This window comes from Salvelinus fontinalis, chromosome 36 (genome assembly GCF_029448725.1).
Source record: "Salvelinus fontinalis isolate EN_2023a chromosome 36, ASM2944872v1, whole genome shotgun sequence".
Taxonomy (NCBI): domain Eukaryota; kingdom Metazoa; phylum Chordata; class Actinopteri; order Salmoniformes; family Salmonidae; genus Salvelinus; species Salvelinus fontinalis.
This window is the reverse complement of record NC_074700.1, coordinates 34,379,674-34,406,047: the sequence shown is the minus strand read 5'-3', so window position 1 is coordinate 34,406,047 and position 26,374 is coordinate 34,379,674. Positions and strand designations below refer to the sequence as shown.

The window sequence follows — 26,374 nt, the reverse complement described above, 5'->3', positions numbered from 1 at the left end:
ACACCACACTGGACACCACACGAACACACTGGACACCACACCAACACACTGGACACCACACTGGACACCACACCAACACACCGGACACCACACAACACACTGGACACCACACCAACACACTGGACACCACACCAACACACCGGACACCACACAACACACTGGACACCACACCAACACACTGGACACCACACCAACACACCGGACACCACACAACACACTGGACACCACACCAACACACTGGACACCACACCAACACACTGGACACCACACCAACACACTGGACACCACACTGGACACACTGGACACCACACTGGACACACTGGACACCACACCAACACACTGGACACCACACCACCACACTGGACACCACACCAACACACTGGACACACTGGACACCACACCAACACACTGGACACCACACCAACACACTGGACACCACACCACCACACTGGACACCACACTGGACACACTGGACACCACACCAACACACTGGACACCACACCAACACACTGGACACCACACTGGACACACTGGACACCACACCAACACACTGGACACCACACCAACACACTGGACACCACACCAACACACTGGACACCACACCAACATACTGGACACCACACCAACACACTGGACACCACACCAACACACTGGACACCACACCAACACACTGGACACCACACCAACACACTGGACACCACACCAACACACTGGACACCACACGGACAAACTGGACACCACACTGGACACATTGGACACCACACTGGACACATTGGACACCACACTGGACACACTGGACACCACACTGGACACACTGGACACCACACTGGACACACTGGACACCACACCAACACACTGGACACCACACCAACACACTGGACACCACACCAACACACTGGACACCACACCAACACACTGGACACCACACCAACACACTGGACACCACACCAACACACTGGACACCACACCAACACACTGGACACCACACCAACACACTGGACACCACACCGGACACACTGGACACCACACCGGACACACTGGACACCACACCGGACACACTGGACACCACACCAACACACTGGACACCACACCAACACACTGGACACCACACCAACACACTGGACACCACACCAACACACTGGACACCACACCAACACACTGGACAACACACCAACACACTGGACAACACACCAACACACTGGACACCACACTGGACACCACACCAACACACTGGACACCACACCAACACACTGGACACCACACCAACACACTGGACAACACACTGGACACCACACCAACACACTGGACACCACACCAACACACCGGACACACTGGACACCACACCAACACACTGGACACCACACCAACACACTGGACACCACACCAACACACTGGACACCACACCAACACACTGGACACCACACTGGACACACTGGACACCACACCAACATACTGGACACCACACCAACACACTGGACACCACACCAACACACTGGACACCACACCAACACACTGGACACCACACTGGACACACTGGACACCACACTGGACACACTGGACACCACACTGGATACACTGGACACCACACCAACACACTGGACACCACACTGGACACCACACCAACACACTGGACACCACACTGGACACACTGGACACCACACCAACACACTGGACACCACACCAACACACTGGACACCACACCAACACACTGGACACCACACCAACACACTGGACACCACACCAACACACTGGACACCACACCAACACACTGGACACCACACCAACACACTGGACACCACACCAACACACTGGACACACTGGACACCACACCAACACACTGGACACCACACCAACACACTGGACACCACACCAACACACTGGACACCACACCAACACACTGGACACCACACCAACACACTGGACACCACACCAACACACTGGACACCACACCAACACACTGGACACCACACCAACACACTGGACACCACACCAACACACTGGACACCACACTGGACACACTGGACACCACACCAACACACTGGACACCACACTGGACACACTGGACACCACACCGGACACACTGGACACCACACCAACACACTGGACACCACACCAACACACTGGACACCACACCAACACACTGGACACCACACCAACACATTGGACACCACACCAACACACTGGACACCACACCAACACACTGGACACCACACTGGACACACTGGACACCACACTGGACACACTGGACACCACACCAACACACTGGACACCACACCAACACACTGGACACCACACTGGACACACTGGACACCACACTGGACACACTGGACACCACACCAACACACTGGACACCACACCACCACACTGGACACACTGGACACCACACCAACACACTGGACACCACACCAACACACTGGACACCACACCACCACACTGGACACCACACTGGACACACTGGACACCACACCAACACACTGGACACCACACCAACACACTGGACACCACACTGGACACACTGGACACCACACCAACACACTGGACACCACACCAACACACTGGACACCACACCAACACACTGGACACCACACCAACACACTGGACACCACACCAACACACTGGACACCACACCAACACACTGGACACCACACCAACACACTGGACACCACACCAACACACTGGACACCACACCAACACACTGGACACCACACCAACACACTGGACACCACACCAACACACTGGACACCACACCAACACACTGGACACCACACCAACACACTGGACACCACACCAACACACTGGACACCACACCAACACACTGGACACCACACCAACACACTGGACAACACACCAACACACTGGACAACACACCAACACACTGGACACCACACCGGACACACTGGACACCACACCGGACACACTGGACACCACACCGGACACACTGGACACCACACCGGACACACTGGACACCACACCGGACACACTGGACACCACACCGGACACACTGGACACCACACCGGACACACTGGACACCACACCAACACACTGGACACCACACCAACACACTGGACACCACACCAACACACTGGACACCACACCAACACACTGGACACCACACCAACACACTGGACACCACACCAACACACTGGACACCACACCAACACACTGGACACCACACCAACACACTGGACACCACACCAACACACTGGACACCACACCAACACACTGGACACCACACCAACACACTGGACAACACACCAACACACTGGACAACACACCAACACACTGGACACCACACTGGACACCACACCAACACACTGGACACCACACCAACACACTGGACACCACACCAACACACTGGACAACACACTGGACACCACACCAACACACTGGACACCACACCAACACACCGGACACACTGGACACCACACCAACACACTGGACACCACACCAACACACTGGACACCACACCAACACACTGGACACCACACCAACACACTGGACACCACACTGGACACACTGGACACCACACCAACATACTGGACACCACACCAACACACTGGACACCACACCAACACACTGGACACCACACCAACACACTGGACACCACACTGGACACACTGGACACCACACTGGACACACTGGACACCACACTGGATACACTGGACACCACACCAACACACTGGACACCACACTGGACACCACACCAACACACTGGACACCACACTGGACACACTGGACACCACACCAACACACTGGACACCACACTGGACACACTGGACACCACACCAACACACTGGACACCACACCAACACACTGGACACCACACCAACACACTGGACACCACACCAACACACTGGACACCACACCAACACACTGGACACCACACCAACACACTGGACACCACACCAACACACTGGACACCACACCAACACACTGGACACCACACCAACACACTGGACACCACACCAACACACTGGACACCACACCAACACACTGGACACCACACCAACACACTGGACACCACACCAACACACTGGACACCACACCAACACACTGGACACCACACCAACACACTGGACACCACACCAACACACTGGACACCACACTGGACACACTGGACACCACACCAACACACTGGACACCACACTGGACACACTGGACACCACACCGGACACACTGGACACCACACCAACACACTGGACACCACACCAACACACTGGACACCACACCAACACACTGGACACCACACCAACACATTGGACACCACACCAACACACTGGACACCACACCAACACACTGGACACCACACTGGACACACTGGACACCACACTGGACACACTGGACACCACACCAACACACTGGACACCACACCAACACACTGGACACCACACTGGACACACTGGACACCACACTGGACACACTGGACACCACACCAACACACTGGACACCACACCACCACACTGGACACACTGGACACCACACCAACACACTGGACACACTGGACACCACACCAACACACTGGACACCACACCACCACACTGGACACCACACTGGACACACTGGACACCACACCAACACACTGGACACCACACCAACACACTGGACACCACACTGGACACACTGGACACCACACCAACACACTGGACACCACACCAACACACTGGACACCACACCAACACACTGGACACCACACCAACACACTGGACACCACACCAACACACTGGACACCACACCAACACACTGGACACCACACCAACACACTGGACACCACACCAACACACTGGACACCACACCAACACACTGGACACCACACCAACACACTGGACACCACACCAACACACTGGACACCACACCAACACACTGGACACCACACCAACACACTGGACACCACACCAACACACTGGACACCACACCAACACACTGGACACCACACCAACACACTGGACACCACACCAACACACTGGACACCACACCAACACACTGGACAACACACCAACACACTGGACACCACACCGGACACACTGGACACCACACCGGACACACTGGACACCACACCGGACACACTGGACACCACACCGGACACACTGGACACCACACCGGACACACTGGACACCACACCAACACACTGGACACCACACCAACACACTGGACACCACACCAACACACTGGACACCACACCAACACACTGGACACCACACCAACACACTGGACACCACACCAACACACTGGACACCACACCAACACACTGGACACCACACCAACACACTGGACACCACACCAACACACTGGACACCACACCAACACACTGGACACCACACCAACACACTGGACACCACACCAACACACTGGACACCACACCAACACACTGGACACCACACCAACACACTGGACACCACACCAACACACTGGACACCACACCGGACACACTGGACACCACACCGGACACACTGGACACCACACCGGACACACTGGACACCACACCGGACACACTGGACACCACACCGGACACACTGGACACCGCACCAACACACTGGACACCGCACCAACACACTGGACACCGCACCAACACACTGGACACCGCACCAACACACTGGACACCGCACCAACACACTGGACACCACACCAACACACTGGACACCACACCAACACACTGGACACCACACCAACACACTGGACACCACACCAACACACTGGACACCACACCAACACACTGGACACCACACTGGACACCACACTGGACACACTGGACACCACACCAACACACTGGACACCACACCAACACACTGGACACCACACCGGACACACTGGACACCACACTGGACACACTGGACACCACACTGGATACACTGGACACCACACCAACACACTGGACACCACACCAACACACTGGACACCACACTGGATACACTGGACACCACACTGGATACACTGGACACCACACTGGACACACTGGACACCACACCAACACACTGGACACCACACCAACACACTGGACACCACACCAACACACTGGACACCACACCAACACAGTGGACACCACACCAACACAGTGGACACCACACCAACACAGTGGACACCACACCAACACACTGGACACCACACTGGACACACTGGACACCACACCACCACACTGGACACCACACCAACACACTGGACACCACACTGGACACCACACCAACACACTGGACACCACACCAACACACTGGACAACACACTGGACACCACACCAACACACTGGACACCACACCAACACACTGGACAACACACTGGACACCACACCAACACACTGGACACCACACCAACACACTGGACAACACACTGGACACCACACCAACACACTGGACACCACAGCAACACACTGGACACCACACTGGACACCACACCAACACACTGGACACCACACCACCACACTGGACACCACACTAACACACTGGACACCACACTGGACACCACGCTGGACACCACACTGGACACCACACCAACACACTGGACACCACACCAACACACTGGACACCACACTGGACACCACACTGGACACCACACTGGACACCACACCACCACACTGGACACCGCACCAACACACTGGACACCACACCAACACACTGGACACCACACCAACACACTGGACACCACACTGGACACCGCACCAACACACTGGACACCACACCAACACACTGGACACCACACCAACACACTGGACACCACACCAACGCACTGGACAACACACCAACGCACTGGACACCACACCAACACACTGGACACCACACCAACACACTGGACACCACACCAACACACTGGACACCACACTGGACACCACACTGGACACCGCACCAACACACTGGACACCACACCAACACACTGGACACCACACTGGACACCACACTGGACACCGCACCAACACACTGGACACCACACCAACACACTGGATACCACACCAACACACTGGACACCACACCAACACACTGGACACCGCACCAACACACTGGACACCATACCAACACACTGGACACCACACTGGACACCACACTGGACACCACACCAACACACTGGACACCACACCAACACACTGGACACCACACCAACACACTAGACACCGCACCAACACACTGGACACCACACCAACACACTGGACACCTCACTGGACACCACACTGGACACCACACCAACACACTGGACACCGCACCAACACACTGGACACCACACCAACACACTGGACACCGCACCAACACACTGGACACCGCACCAACACACTGGACACCGCACCAACACACTGGACACCGCACCAACACACTGGACACCGCACCAACACACTGGACACCACACCAACACACTGGACACCACACTGGACACCACACTGGACACCACACCAACACACTGGACACCACACCAACACACTGGACACCGCACCAACACACTGGACAGCACACCAATACACTGGACACCACACCAACACACTGGACAGCACACCAACACACTGGACAGCACACCAACACACTGGACACCACACTGGACACACTGGACACCACACTGGACAAACTGGACACCACACTGGACACACTGGACACCACACCAACACACTGGACACCACACCAACACACTGGACACCACACTGGACACACTGGACACCACACCAACACACTGGACACCACACTGGACACACTGGACACCACACCAACACACTGGACACCACACCAACACACTGGACACCACACCAACACACTGGACACCACACCAACGCACTGGACAACACACCAACGCACTGGACACCACACCAACACACTGGACACCACACCAACACACTGGACACCACACCGGACACACTGGACACCACATTGGACACACTGGACACCACATTGGACACACTGGACACCACACCAACACACTGGACACCATACCAACACACTGGACACCACACCAACACACTGGACACCACACCAACACACTGGACACCACACCAACACACTGGACACCACACCAACACACTGGACACCACACCAACACACTGGACACCACACCAACACACTGGACACACTGGACACCACACCAACACACTGGACACCACACTGGCCACCACACCAACACACTGGACACCACACTGGCCACCACACCAACACACTGGACACCACCACACTGGACACCACACCAACACACTGGACATCACACCAACACACCGGACACCACACTGGACACACTGGACACCACACCAACACACTGGACACCACACCACCACACTGGACACCACACCAACACACTGGACACCACACCAACACACTGGACACCACACCACCACACTGGACACCACACCAACACACTGGACACCACACTGGACACCACACCAACACACTGGACACCACACTGGACACACTGGACACCACACTGGACACACTGGACACCACACCGGACACACTGGACACCACACCAACACACTGGACACCACACCAACACACTGGACACCACACTGGACACACTGGACACCACACCAACACACTGGACACCACACCAACACACTGGACACCACACCAACACACTGGACACCACACCAACACACTGGACACACTGGACACCACACTGGACACACTGGACACCACACCAACACACTGGACACCACACCAACACACTGGACACCACACCAACACACTGGACACCACACCAACACACTGGACACCACACCAACACACTGGACACCACACCAACACACTGGACACCACACTGGACACACTGGACACCACACTGGACACACTGGACACCACACTGGACACACTGGACACCACACTGGACAACACACTGGACACCACACCAACACACTGGACACCACACCAACACACTGGACACCACACTGGACACACTGGACACCACACTGGACACACTGGACACCACACTGGACAACACACTGGACACCACACCAACACACTGGACACCACACCAACACACTGGACACCACACCAACACACTGGACACCACACCAACACACTGGACACCACACTGGACACACTGGACACCACACCAACACACTGGACACCACACCAACACACTGGACACCACACCAACACACTGGACAACACACCAACACACTGGACAACACACCAACACACTGGACACCACACCAACACACTGGACACCACACCAACACACTGGACACCACATTGGACACACTGGACACCACATTGGACACACTGGACACCGCACCAACACACTGGACACCATACCAACACACTGGACACCACACTGGACACCACACTGGACACCACACCAACACACTGGACACCACACCAACACACTGGACACCACACCAACACACTGGACACCACACCAACACACTGGACAACACACCAACACACTGGACACCACACCAACACACTGGACACCACACCAACACACTGGACACCACACCAACACACTGGACACCACACCGGACACCACACCAACACACTGGACACCACACCAACACACTGGACAACACACTGGACACCACACCAACACTCTGGACACCACACCAACACACTGGACAACACACTGGACACCACACCAACACACTGGATACCACACCAACACACTGGACACCACAGCAACACACTGGACACCACACTGGACACCACACCAACACACTGGACACCACACCACATCACTGGACACCACACTAACACACTGGACACCACACCAACACACTGGACACCACACTGGACACCACACTGGACACCACACTGGACACCACACCACCACACTGGACACCACACCAACACACTGGACACCACACCAACACACTGGACACCACACCAACACACTGGACACCACACCAACACACTGGACACCACACTGGACACCACACTGGACACCACACTGGACACCACACCACCACACTGGACACCACACCAACACACTGGACACCGCACCAACACACTGGACACCACACCAACACACTGGACACCACACCAACACACTGGACACCACACTGGACACCACACTGGACACCGCACCAACACACTGGACACCACACCAACACACTGGACACCACACTGGACACCACACTGGACACCGCACCAACACACTGGACACCACACCAACATACTGGACACCACACTGGACACCACACTGGACACCGCACCAACACACTGGACACCGCACCAACACACTGGACACCACACCAACACACTGGACACCACACCAACACACTGGACACCGCACCAACACACTGGACACCATACCAACACACTGGACACCACACCAACACACTGGACACCACACCAACACACTGGACACCACACCAACACACTGGACACCACACCAACACACTGGACACCGCACCAACACACTGGACACCACACCAACACACTGGACACCACACTGGACACCACACTGGACACCACACCAACACACTGGACACCACACTGGACACCACACTGGACACCACACCAACACACTGGACACCACACTGGACACCACACTGGACACCACACCAACACACTGGACACCACACCAACACACTGGACACCACACCAACACACTGGACACCGCACCAACACACTGGACACCGCACCAACACACTGGACAGCACACCAACACACTGGACACCACACTGGACACCACACTGGACACCACACTGGACACCACACTGGACACCACACCAACACACTGGACACCGCACCAACACACTGGACACCACACCAACACACTGGACACCACACCAACACACTGGACACCACACTGGACACCACACTGGACACCACACCAACACACTGGACACCACACCAACACACTGGACACCACACCAACACACTGGACACCGCACCAACACACTGGACACCGCACCAACACACTGGACAGCACACCAACACACTGGACACCACACCAACACACTGGACACCACACTGGACACCACACCAACACACTGGACACCACACCAACACACTGGACACCGCACCAACACACTGGACACCACACCAACACACTGGACACCACACCAACACACTGGACACCACACTGGACACCACACTGGACACCGCACCAACACACTGGACACCACACCAACACACTGGACACCACACTGGACACCACACTGGACACCGCACCAACACACTGGACACCACACCAACACACTGGACACCACACTGGACACCGCACCAACACACTGGACACCACACCAACACACTGGAGACCGCACCAACACACTGGACACCGCACCAACACACTGGACACCATACCAACACACTGGACACCACACTGGACACCACACTGGACACCACACCAACACACTGGACACCACACCAACACACTGGACACCGCACCAACACACTGGACACCACACCAACACACTGGACACCACACTGGACACCACACTGGACACCACACCAACACACTGGACACCACACTGGACACCACACTGGACACCACACCAACACACTGGACACCACACCAACACACTGGACACCACACCAACACACTGGACACCGCACCAACACACTGGACACCGCACCAACACACTGGACAGCACACCAACACACTGGACACCACACCAACACACTGGACACCACACTGGACACCACACCAACACACTGGACACCACACCAACACACTGGACACCACACTGGACACACTGGACACCACACCAACACACTGGACACCACACCAACACACTGGACACCACACCAACACACTGGACACCACACCAACACACTGGACACCACTCCAACACACTGGACACCACACCAACACACTGGACACCACACCAACACACTGGACACCACACCAACACACTGGACACCACACTGGCCACCACACCAACACACTGGACACCACACTGGCCACCACACCAACACACTGGACACCACCACACTGGACACCACACCAACACACTGGACATCACACCAACACACCGGACACCACACTGGACACACTGGACACCACACCAACACACTGGACACCACACCACCACACTGGACACCACACCAACACACTGGACACCACACCAACACACTGGACACCACACCACCACACTGGACACCACACCAACACACTGGACACCACACTGGACACCACACCAACACACTGGACACCACACTGGACACACTGGACACCACACTGGACACACTGGACACCACACCGGACACACTGGACACCACACCAACACACTGGACACCACACCAACACACTGGACACCACACTGGACACACTGGACACCACACCAACACACTGGACACCACACCAACACACTGGACACCACACCAACACACTGGACACCACACCAACACACTGGACACACTGGACACCACACTGGACACACTGGACACCACACCAACACACTGGACACCACACCAACACACTGGACACCACACCAACACACTGGACACCACACCAACACACTGGACACCACACCAACACACTGGACACCACACCAACACACTGGACACCACACTGGACACACTGGACACCACACTGGACACACTGGACACCACACTGGACACACTGGACACCACACTGGACAACACACTGGACACCACACCAACACACTGGACACCACACCAACACACTGGACACCACACTGGACACACTGGACACCACACTGGACACACTGGACACCACACTGGACAACACACTGGACACCACACCAACACACTGGACACCACACCAACACACTGGACACCACACCAACACACTGGACACCACACCAACACACTGGACACCACACTGGACACACTGGACACCACACCAACACACTGGACACCACACCAACACACTGGACACCACACCAACACACTGGACAACACACCAACACACTGGACAACACACCAACACACTGGACACCACACCAACACACTGGACACCACACCAACACACTGGACACCACATTGGACACACTGGACACCACATTGGACACACTGGACACCGCACCAACACACTGGACACCATACCAACACACTGGACACCACACTGGACACCACACTGGACACCACACCAACACACTGGACACCACACCAACACACTGGACACCACACCAACACACTGGACACCACACCAACACACTGGACAACACACCAACACACTGGACACCACACCAACACACTGGACACCACACCAACACACTGGACACCACACCAACACACTGGACACCACACCGGACACCACACCAACACACTGGACACCACACCAACACACTGGACAACACACTGGACACCACACCAACACTCTGGACACCACACCAACACACTGGACAACACACTGGACACCACACCAACACACTGGATACCACACCAACACACTGGACACCACAGCAACACACTGGACACCACACTGGACACCACACCAACACACTGGACACCACACCACATCACTGGACACCACACTAACACACTGGACACCACACCAACACACTGGACACCACACTGGACACCACACTGGACACCACACTGGACACCACACCACCACACTGGACACCACACCAACACACTGGACACCACACCAACACACTGGACACCACACCAACACACTGGACACCACACCAACACACTGGACACCACACTGGACACCACACTGGACACCACACTGGACACCACACCACCACACTGGACACCACACCAACACACTGGACACCGCACCAACACACTGGACACCACACCAACACACTGGACACCACACCAACACACTGGACACCACACTGGACACCACACTGGACACCGCACCAACACACTGGACACCACACCAACACACTGGACACCACACCAACACACTGGACACCACACTGGACACCACACTGGACACCGCACCAACACACTGGACACCACACCAACATACTGGACACCACACTGGACACCACACTGGACACCGCACCAACACACTGGACACCGCACCAACACACTGGACACCACACCAACACACTGGACACCACACCAACACACTGGACACCGCACCAACACACTGGACACCATACCAACACACTGGACACCACACCAACACACTGGACACCACACCAACACACTGGACACCACACCAACACACTGGACACCACACCAACACACTGGACACCGCACCAACACACTGGACACCACACCAACACACTGGACACCACACTGGACACCACACTGGACACCACACCAACACACTGGACACCACACTGGACACCACACTGGACACCACACCAACACACTGGACACCACACCAACACACTGGACACCACACCAACACACTGGACACCACACCAACACACTGGACACCACACCAACACACTGGACACCGCACCAACACACTGGACACCGCACCAACACACTGGACAGCACACCAACACACTGGACACCACACTGGACACCACACTGGACACCACACTGGACACCACACTGGACACCACACCAACACACTGGACACCGCACCAACACACTGGACACCACACCAACACACTGGACACCACACCAACACACTGGACACCACACTGGACACCACACTGGACACCACACCAACACACTGGACACCACACCAACACACTGGACACCACACCAACACACTGGACACCGCACCAACACACTGGACACCGCACCAACACACTGGACAGCACACCAACACACTGGACACCACACCAACACACTGGACACCACACTGGACACCACACCAACACACTGGACACCACACCAACACACTGGACACCGCACCAACACACTGGACACCACACCAACACACTGGACACCACACCAACACACTGGACACCACACTGGACACCACACTGGACACCGCACCAACACACTGGACACCACACCAACACACTGGACACCACACTGGACACCACACTGGACACCGCACCAACACACTGGACACCACACCAACACACTGGACACCACACTGGACACCGCACCAACACACTGGACACCACACCAACACACTGGAGACCGCACCAACACACTGGACACCGCACCAACACACTGGACACCATACCAACACACTGGACACCACACTGGACACCACACTGGACACCACACCAACACACTGGACACCACACCAACACACTGGACACCGCACCAACACACTGGACACCACACCAACACACTGGACACCACACTGGACACCACACTGGACACCACACCAACACACTGGACACCACACTGGACACCACACTGGACACCACACCAACACACTGGACACCACACCAACACACTGGACACCACACCAACACACTGGACACCGCACCAACACACTGGACACCGCACCAACACACTGGACAGCACACCAACACACTGGACACCACACCAACACACTGGACACCACACTGGACACCACACCAACACACTGGACACCACACCAACACACTGGACACCACACTGGACACACTGGACACCACACCAACACACTGGACACCACACCAACACACTGGACACCACACCAACACACTGGACACCACACCAACACACTGGACACCACTCCAACACACTGGACACCACACCAACACACTGGACACCACACCAACACACTGGACACCACACCAACACACTGGACACCACACCAACACACTGGACACCACACTGGACACCACACTGGACACACTGGACACCACACCAACACACTGGACACCACACCAACACACTGGACACCACACCAACACACTGGACACCACACCAACACATTGGACACCACACCGGACACACTGGACACCACACTGGACACACTGGACACCACACTGGATACACTGGACACCACACCAACACACTGGACACCACACCAACACACTGGACACCACACTGGATACACTGGACACCACACTGGATACACTGGACACCACACTGGACACACTGGACACCACACCAACACACTGGACACCACACCAACACACTGGACACCACACCAACACACTGGACACCACACCAACACACTGGACACCACACCAACACAGTGGACACCACACCAACACACTGGACACCACACTGGACACACTGGACACCACACCACCACACTGGACACCACACCAACACACTGGACACCACACCAACACACTGGACACCACACCAACACACTGGACAACACACTGGACACCACACCAACACACTGGACACCACACCAACACACTGGACAACACACTGGACACCACACCAACACACTGGACACCACACCAACACACTGGACAACACACTGGACACCACACCAACACACTGGACACCACACCAACACACTGGACAACACACTGGACACCACACCAACACACTGGACACCACACCAACACACTGGACAACACACTGGACACCACACCAACACACTGGACACCACAGCAACACACTGGACACCACACTGGACACCACACCAACACACTGGACACCACACCACCACACTGGACACCACACTAACACACTGGACACCACACTGGACACCACGCTGGACACCACACTGGACACCACACTGGACACCACACCAACACACTGGACACCACACCAACACACTGGACACCACACTGGACACCACACTGGACACCACACTGGACACCACACCACCACACTGGACACCGCACCAACACACTGGACACCATACCAACACACTGGACACCACACCAACACACTGGACACCACACTGGACACCGCACCAACACACTGGACACCACACCAACACACTGGACACCACACCAACACACTGGACACAACACTGGACACCACACTGGACACCGCACCAACACACTGGACACCACACCAACACACTGGACACCACACTGGACACCACACTGGACACCGCACCAACACACTGGACACCACACCAACACACTGGACACCACACCACCACACTGGACACCACACTGGACACACTGGACACCGCACCAACACACTGGACACCACACTGGACACCACACTGGACACCACACCAACACACTGGACACCACACCAACACACTGGACACCACACTGGACACCACACTGGACACCGCACCAACACACTGGACACCACACCAACACACTGGACACCACACTGGACACCACACTGGACACCGCACCAACACACTGGACACCACACCAACACACTGGACACCACACCAACACACTGGACACCACACCAACACACTGGACACCGCACCAACACACTGGACACCATACCAACACACTGGACACCACACTGGACACCACACTGGACACCACACCAACACACTGGACACCACACCAACACACTGGACACCACACCAACACACTGGACACCGCACCAACACACTGGACACCACACCAACACACTGGACACCTCACTGGACACCACACTGGACACCACACCAACACACTGGACACCACACCAACACACTGGACACCACACCAACACACTGGACACCGCACCAACACACTGGATACCACACCAACACACTGGACACCGCACCAACACACTGGACACCGCACCAACACACTGGACAGCACACCAACACACTGGACACCACACCAACACACTGGACACCACACTGGACACCACACTGGACACCACACCAACACACTGGACACCACACCAACACACTGGACACCGCACCAACACACTGGACAGCACACCAATACACTGGACACCACACCAACACACTGGACAGCACACCAACACACTGGACAGCACACCAACACACTGGACACCACACTGGACACACTGGACACCACACTGGACACACTGGACACCATACCAACACACTGGACACCACACTGGACACCACACTGGACACCAAACCAACACACTGGACACCACACCAACACACTGGACACCACACCAACACACTGGACACCACACCAACACACTGGACAACACACCAACACACTGGACACCACACCAACACACTGGACACCACACCAACACACTGGACACCACACCAACACACTGGACACCACACTGGACACCACACCAACACACTGGACACCACACCAACACACTGGACAACACACTGGACACCACACCAACACTCTGGACACCACACCAACACACTGGACAACACACTGGACACCACACCAACACACTGGATACCACACCAACACACTGGACACCACAGCAACACACTGGACACCACACTGGACACCACACCAACACACTGGACACCACACCACATCACTGGACACCACACTAACACACTGGACACCACACCAACACACTGGACACCACACTGGACACCACACTGGACACCACACTGGACACCACACCACCACACTGGACACCACACCAACACACTGGACACCACACCAACACACTGGACACCACACCAACACACTGGACACCACACCAACACACTGGACACCACACTGGACACCACACTGGACACCACACTGGACACCACACCACCACACTGGACACCACACCAACACACTGGACACCGCACCAACACACTGGACACCACACCAACACACTGGACACCACACCAACACACTGGACACCACACTGGACACCACACTGGACACCGCACCAACACACTGGACACCACACCAACACACTGGACACCACACCAACACACTGGACACCACACTGGACACCACACTGGACACCGCACCAACACACTGGACACCACACCAACATACTGGACACCACACTGGACACCACACTGGACACCGCACCAACACACTGGACACCACACCAACACACTGGACACGACACCAACACACTGGACACCACACCAACACACTGGACACCGCACCAACACACTGGACACCATACCAACACACTGGACACCACACCAACACACTGGACACCACACCAACACACTGGACACCACACCAACACACTGGACACCACACCAACACACTGGACACCGCACCAACACACTGGACACCACACCAACACACTGGACACCACACTGGACACCACACTGGACACCACACCAACACACTGGACACCACACCAACACACTGGACACCACACCAACACACTGGACACCACACCAACACACTGGACACCACACCAACACACTGGACACCGCACCAACACACTGGACACCACACCAACACACTGGACACCACACTGGACACCACACTGGACACCACACCAACACACTGGACACCACACTGGACACCACACTGGACACCACACCAACACACTGGACACCACACCAACACACTGGACACCACACCAACACACTGGACACCACACCAACACACTGGACACCACACCAACACACTGGACACCGCACCAACACACTGGACACCGCACCAACACACTGGACACCGCACCAACACACTGGACAGCACACCAACACACTGGACACCACACTGGACACCACACTGGACACCGCACCAACACACTGGACACCGCACCATCACACTGGACAGCACACCAACACACTGGACACCACACCAACACACTGGACACCACACCAACACACTGGACACCACACCAACACACTGGACACCGCACCAACACACTGGACACCGCACCAACACACTGGACACCGCACCAACACACTGGACAGCACACCAACACACTGGACACCACACCAACACACTGGACACCACACTGGACACCACACCAACACACTGGACACCACACCAACACACTGGACACCGCACCAACACACTGGACACCACACCAACACACTGGACACCACACTGGACACCACACTGGACACCGCACCAACACACTGGACACCACACCAACACACTGGACACCACACTGGACACCGCACCAACACACTGGACACCACACCAACACACTGGACACCACACTGGACACCACACTGGACACCGCACCAACACACTGGACACCGCACCAACACACTGGACACCACACCAACACACTGGACACCACACCAACACACTGGACACCGCACCAACACACTGGACACCATACCAACACACTGGACACCAGACTGGACACCACACTGGACACCACACCAACACACTGGACACCACACCAACACACTGGACACCGCACCAACACACTGGACACCACACCAACACACTGGACACCACACTGGACACCACACTGGACACCACACCAACACACTGGACACCACACTGGACACCACAACAACACACTGGACACCACACCAACACACTGGACACCACACCAACACACTGGACACCGCACCAACACACTGGACACCGCACCAACACACTGGACAGCACACCAACACACTGGACACCACACCAACACACTGGACACCACACTGGACACCACACCAACACACTGGACACCACACCAACACACTGGACACCACACTGGACACACTGGACACCACACCAACACACTGGACACCACACCAACACACTGGACACCACACCAACACACTGGACACCACACCAACACACTGGACACCACTCCAACACACTGGACACCACACCAACACACTGGACACCACACCAACACACTGGACACCACACCAACACACTGGACACCACACCAACACACTGGACACCACACTGGACACCACACTGGACACACTGGACACCACACCAACACACTGGACACCACACCAACACACTGGACACCACACCAACACACTGGACACCACACCAACACACTGGACACCACACCGGACACACTGGACACCACACTGGACACACTGGACACCACACTGGATACACTGGACACCACACCAACACACTGGACACCACACCAACACACTGGACACCACACTGGATACACTGGACACCACACTGGATACACTGGACACCACACTGGACACACTGGACACCACACCAACACACTGGACACCACACCAACACACTGGACACCACACCAACACACTGGACACCACACCAACACACTGGACACCACACCAGCACACTGGACACCACACCAACACACTGGACACCACACCAACACACTGGACACCACACTGGACACACTGGACACCACACCACCACACTGGACACCACACCAACACACTGGACACCACACTGGACACCACACCAACACACTGGACACCACACCAACACACTGGACAACACACTGGACACCACACCAACACACTGGACACCACACCAACACACTGGACAACACACTGGACACCACACCAACACACTGGACACCACACCAACACACTGGACAACACACTGGACACCACACCAACACACTGGACACCACACCAACACACTGGACAACACACTGGACACCACACCAACACACTGGACACCACAGCAACACACCAACACACTGGACACCACACCACCACACTGGACACCACACTAACACACTGGACACCACACTGGACACCACGCTGGACACCACACTGGACACCACACTGGACACCACACCAACACACTGGACACCACACCAACACACTGGACACCACACTGGACACCACACTGGACACCACACTGGACACCACACTGGACACCACACTGGACACCACACCACCACACTGGACACCGCACCAACACACTGGACACCACACCAACACACTGGACACCACACCAACACACTGGACACCACACTGGACACCGCACCAACACACTGGACACCACACCAACACACTGGACACCACACCAACACACTGGACACAACACTGGACACCACACTGGACACCGCACCAACACACTGGACACCACACCAACACACTGGACACCACACTGGACACCACACTGGACACCACACCAACACACTGGACACCACACCAACACACTGGACACCACACCACCACACTGGACACCACACTGGACACACTGGACACCGCACCAACACACTGGACACCACACTGGACACCACACTGGACACCACACCAACACACTGGACACCACACCAACACACTGGACACCACACTGGACACCACACTGGACACCGCACCAACACACTGGACACCACACCAACACACTGGACACCACACTGGACACCACACTGGACACCGCACCAACACACTGGACACCACACCAACACACTGGACACCACACCAACACACTGGACACCACACCAACACACTGGACACCGCACCAACACACTGGACACCATACCAACACACTGGACACCACACTGGACACCACACTGGACACCACACCAACACACTGGACACCACACCAACACACTGGACACCACACCAACACACTGGACACCGCACCAACACACTGGACACCACACCAACACACTGGACACCTCACTGGACACCACACTGGACACCACACCAACACACTGGACACCACACCAACACACTGGACACCGCACCAACACACTGGACACCGCACCAACACACTGGATACCGCACCAACACACTGGACACCGCACCAACACACTGGACAGCACACCAACACACTGGACACCACACCAACACACTGGACACCACACTGGACACCACACTGGACACCACACCAACACACTGGACACCACACCAACACACTGGACACCGCACCAACACACTGGACAGCACACCAATACACTGGACACCACACCAACACACTGGACAGCACACCAACACACTGGACAGCACACCAACACACTGGACACCACACTGGACACACTGGACACCACACTGGACACACTGGACACCACACTGGACACACTGGACACCACACCAACACACTGGACACCACACCAACACACTGGACACCACACCAACACACTGGACACCACACCAACACACTGGACACCACACCAACACACTGGACAACACACCAACACACTGGACACCATACCAACACACTGGACACCACACCAACACACTGGACACCACACTGGACACACTGGACACCACACCAACACACTGGACACCATACCAACACACTGGACACCACACTGGACACCACACTGGACACCACACCAACACACTGGACACCACACCAACACACTGGACACCACACCAACACACTGGACACCACACCAACACACTGGACAACACACCAACACACTGGACACCACACCAACACACTGGACACCACACCAACACACTGGACACCACACCAACACACTGGACACCACACTGGACACCACACCAACACACTGGACACCACACCAACACACTGGACAACACACTGGACACCACACCAACACTCTGGACACCACACCAACACACTGGACAACACACTGGACACCACACCAACACACTGGATACCACACCAACACACTGGACACCACAGCAACACACTGGACACCACACTGGACACCACACCACATCACTGGACACCACACTAACACACTGGACACCACACCAACACACTGGACACCACACTGGACACCACACCACCACACTGGACACCACACCAACACACTGGACACCACACCAACACACTGGACACCACACCAACACACTGGACACCACACTGGACACCACACTGGACACCACACTGGACACCACACCACCACACTGGACACCACACCAACACACTGGACACCGCACCAACACACTGGACACCACACCAACACACTGGACACCACACCAACACACTGGACACCACACTGGACACCACACTGTACACCGCACCAACACACTGGACACCGCACCAACACACTGGACACCACACCAACACACTGGACACCACACTGGACACCACACTGGACACCGCACCAACACACTGGACACCACACCAACATACTGGACACCACACTGGACACCACACTGGACACCGCACCAACACACTGGACACCACACCAACACACTGGACACCACACCAACACACTGGACACCACACCAACACACTGGACACCGCACCAACACACTGGACACCATACCAACACACTGGACACCACACCAACACACTGGACACCACACCAACACACTGGACACCACACCAACACACTGGACACCACACCAACACACTGGACACCACACCAACACACTGGACACCGCACCAACACACTGGACACCACACCAACACACTGGACACCACACTGGACACCACACTGGACACCACACCAACACACTGGACACCACACTGGACACCACACTGGACACCACACCAACACACTGGACACCACACCAACACACTGGACACCACACCAACACACTGGACACCACACCAACACACTGGACACCACACCAACACACTGGACACCGCACCAACACACTGGACACCGCACCAACACACTGGACAGCACACCAACACACTGGACACCACACTGGACACCACACTGGACACCACACCAACACACTGGACACCGCACCAACACACTGGACAGCACACCAACACACTGGACACCACACCAACACACTGGACACCACACCAACACACTGGACACCACACTGGACACCACACTGGACACCACACCAACACACTGGACACCACACCAACACACTGGACACCACACCAACACACTGGACACCGCACCAACACACTGGACACCGCACCAACACACTGGACAGCACACCAACACACTGGACACCACACCAACACACTGGACACCACACTGGACACCACACCAACACACTGGACACCACACCAACACACTGGACACCGCACCAACACACTGGACACCACACCAACACACTGGACACCACACTGGACACCACACTGGACACCGCACCAACACACTGGACACCACACCAACACACTGGACACCACACTGGACACCACACTGGACACCGCACCAACACACTGGACACCACACCAACACACTGGACACCACACCAACACACTGGACACCACACCAACACACTGGACACCACACCAACACACTGGACACCACACTGGACACACTGGACACCACACTGGACACACTGGACACCACACCAACACACTGGACACCACACCAACACACTGGACACCACACCAACACACTGGACACCACACCAACACACTGGACAACACACCAACACACTGGACACCATACCAACACACTGGACACCACACCAACACACTGGACACCACACTGGACACACTGGACACCACACCAACACACTGGACACCATACCAACACACTGGACACCACACTGGACACCACACTGGACACCACACCAACACACTGGACACCACACCAACACACTGGACACCACACCAACACACTGGACACCACACCAACACACTGGACAACACACCAACACACTGGACACCACACCAACACACTGGACACCACACCAACACACTGGACACCACACTAACACACTGGACACCACACTGGACACCACACCAACACACTGGACACCACACCAACACACTGGACAACACACTGGACACCACACCAACACTCTGGACACCACACCAACACACTGGACAACACACTGGACACCACACCAACACACTGGATACCACACCAACACACTGGACACCACAGCAACACACTGGACACCACACTGGACACCACACCAACACACTGGACACCACACCACATCACTGGACACCACACTAACACACTGGACACCACACCAACACACTGGACACCACACTGGACACCACACTGGACACCACACCACCACACTGGACACCACACCAACACACTGGACACCACACCAACACACTGGACACCACACCAACACACTGGACACCACACCAACACACTGGACACCACACTGGACACCACACTGGACACCACACTGGACACCACACCACCACACTGGACACCACACCAACACACTGGACACCGCACCAACACACTGGACACCACACCAACACACTGGACACCACACCAACACACTGGACACCACACTGGACACCACACTGGACACCGCACCAACACACTGGACACCGCACCAACACACTGGACACCACACCAACACACTGGACACCACACTGGACACCGCACCAACACACTGGACACCACACCAACATACTGGACACCACACTGGACACCACACTGGACACCGCACCAACACACTGGGCACCACACCAACACACTGGACACCACACCAACACACTGGACACCACACCAACACACTGGACACCGCACCAACACACTGGACACCATACCAACACACTGGACACCACACCAACACACTGGACACCACACCAACACACTGGACACCACACCAACACACTGGACACCACACCAACACACTGGACACCGCACCAACACACTGGACACCACACCAACACACTGGACACCACACTGGACACCACACTGGACACCACACCAACACACTGGACACCACACTGGACACCACACTGGACACCACACCAACACACTGGACACCACACCAACACACTGGACACCGCACCAACACACTGGACACCGCACCAACACACTGGACAGCACACCAACACACTGGACACCACACTGGACACCACACTGGACACCACACCAACACACTGGACACCGCACCAACACACTGGACAGCACACCAACACACTGGACACCACACCAACACACTGGACACCACACCAACACACTGGACACCACACTGGACACCACACTGGACACCACACCAACACACTGGACACCACACCAACACACTGGACACCGCACCAACACACTGGACACCGCACCAACACACTGGACAGCACACCAACACACTGGACACCACACCAACACACTGGACACCACACTGGACACCACACCAACACACTGGACACCACACCAACACACTGGACACCGCACCAACACACTGGACACCACAC

The 26,374-nt window shown here is 56.0% G+C and overlaps 1 protein-coding gene across 2 annotated transcripts in view; it reads left to right on the top strand.

Moving 5' to 3' along the window:
• The window catches only part of si:ch73-375g18.1 (kinesin-like protein KIF1C), an 89,351-nt gene that overhangs the window by 45,554 nt on the left and 17,423 nt on the right, over positions 1 to 26,374 (top strand). The window lies entirely within an intron of this gene.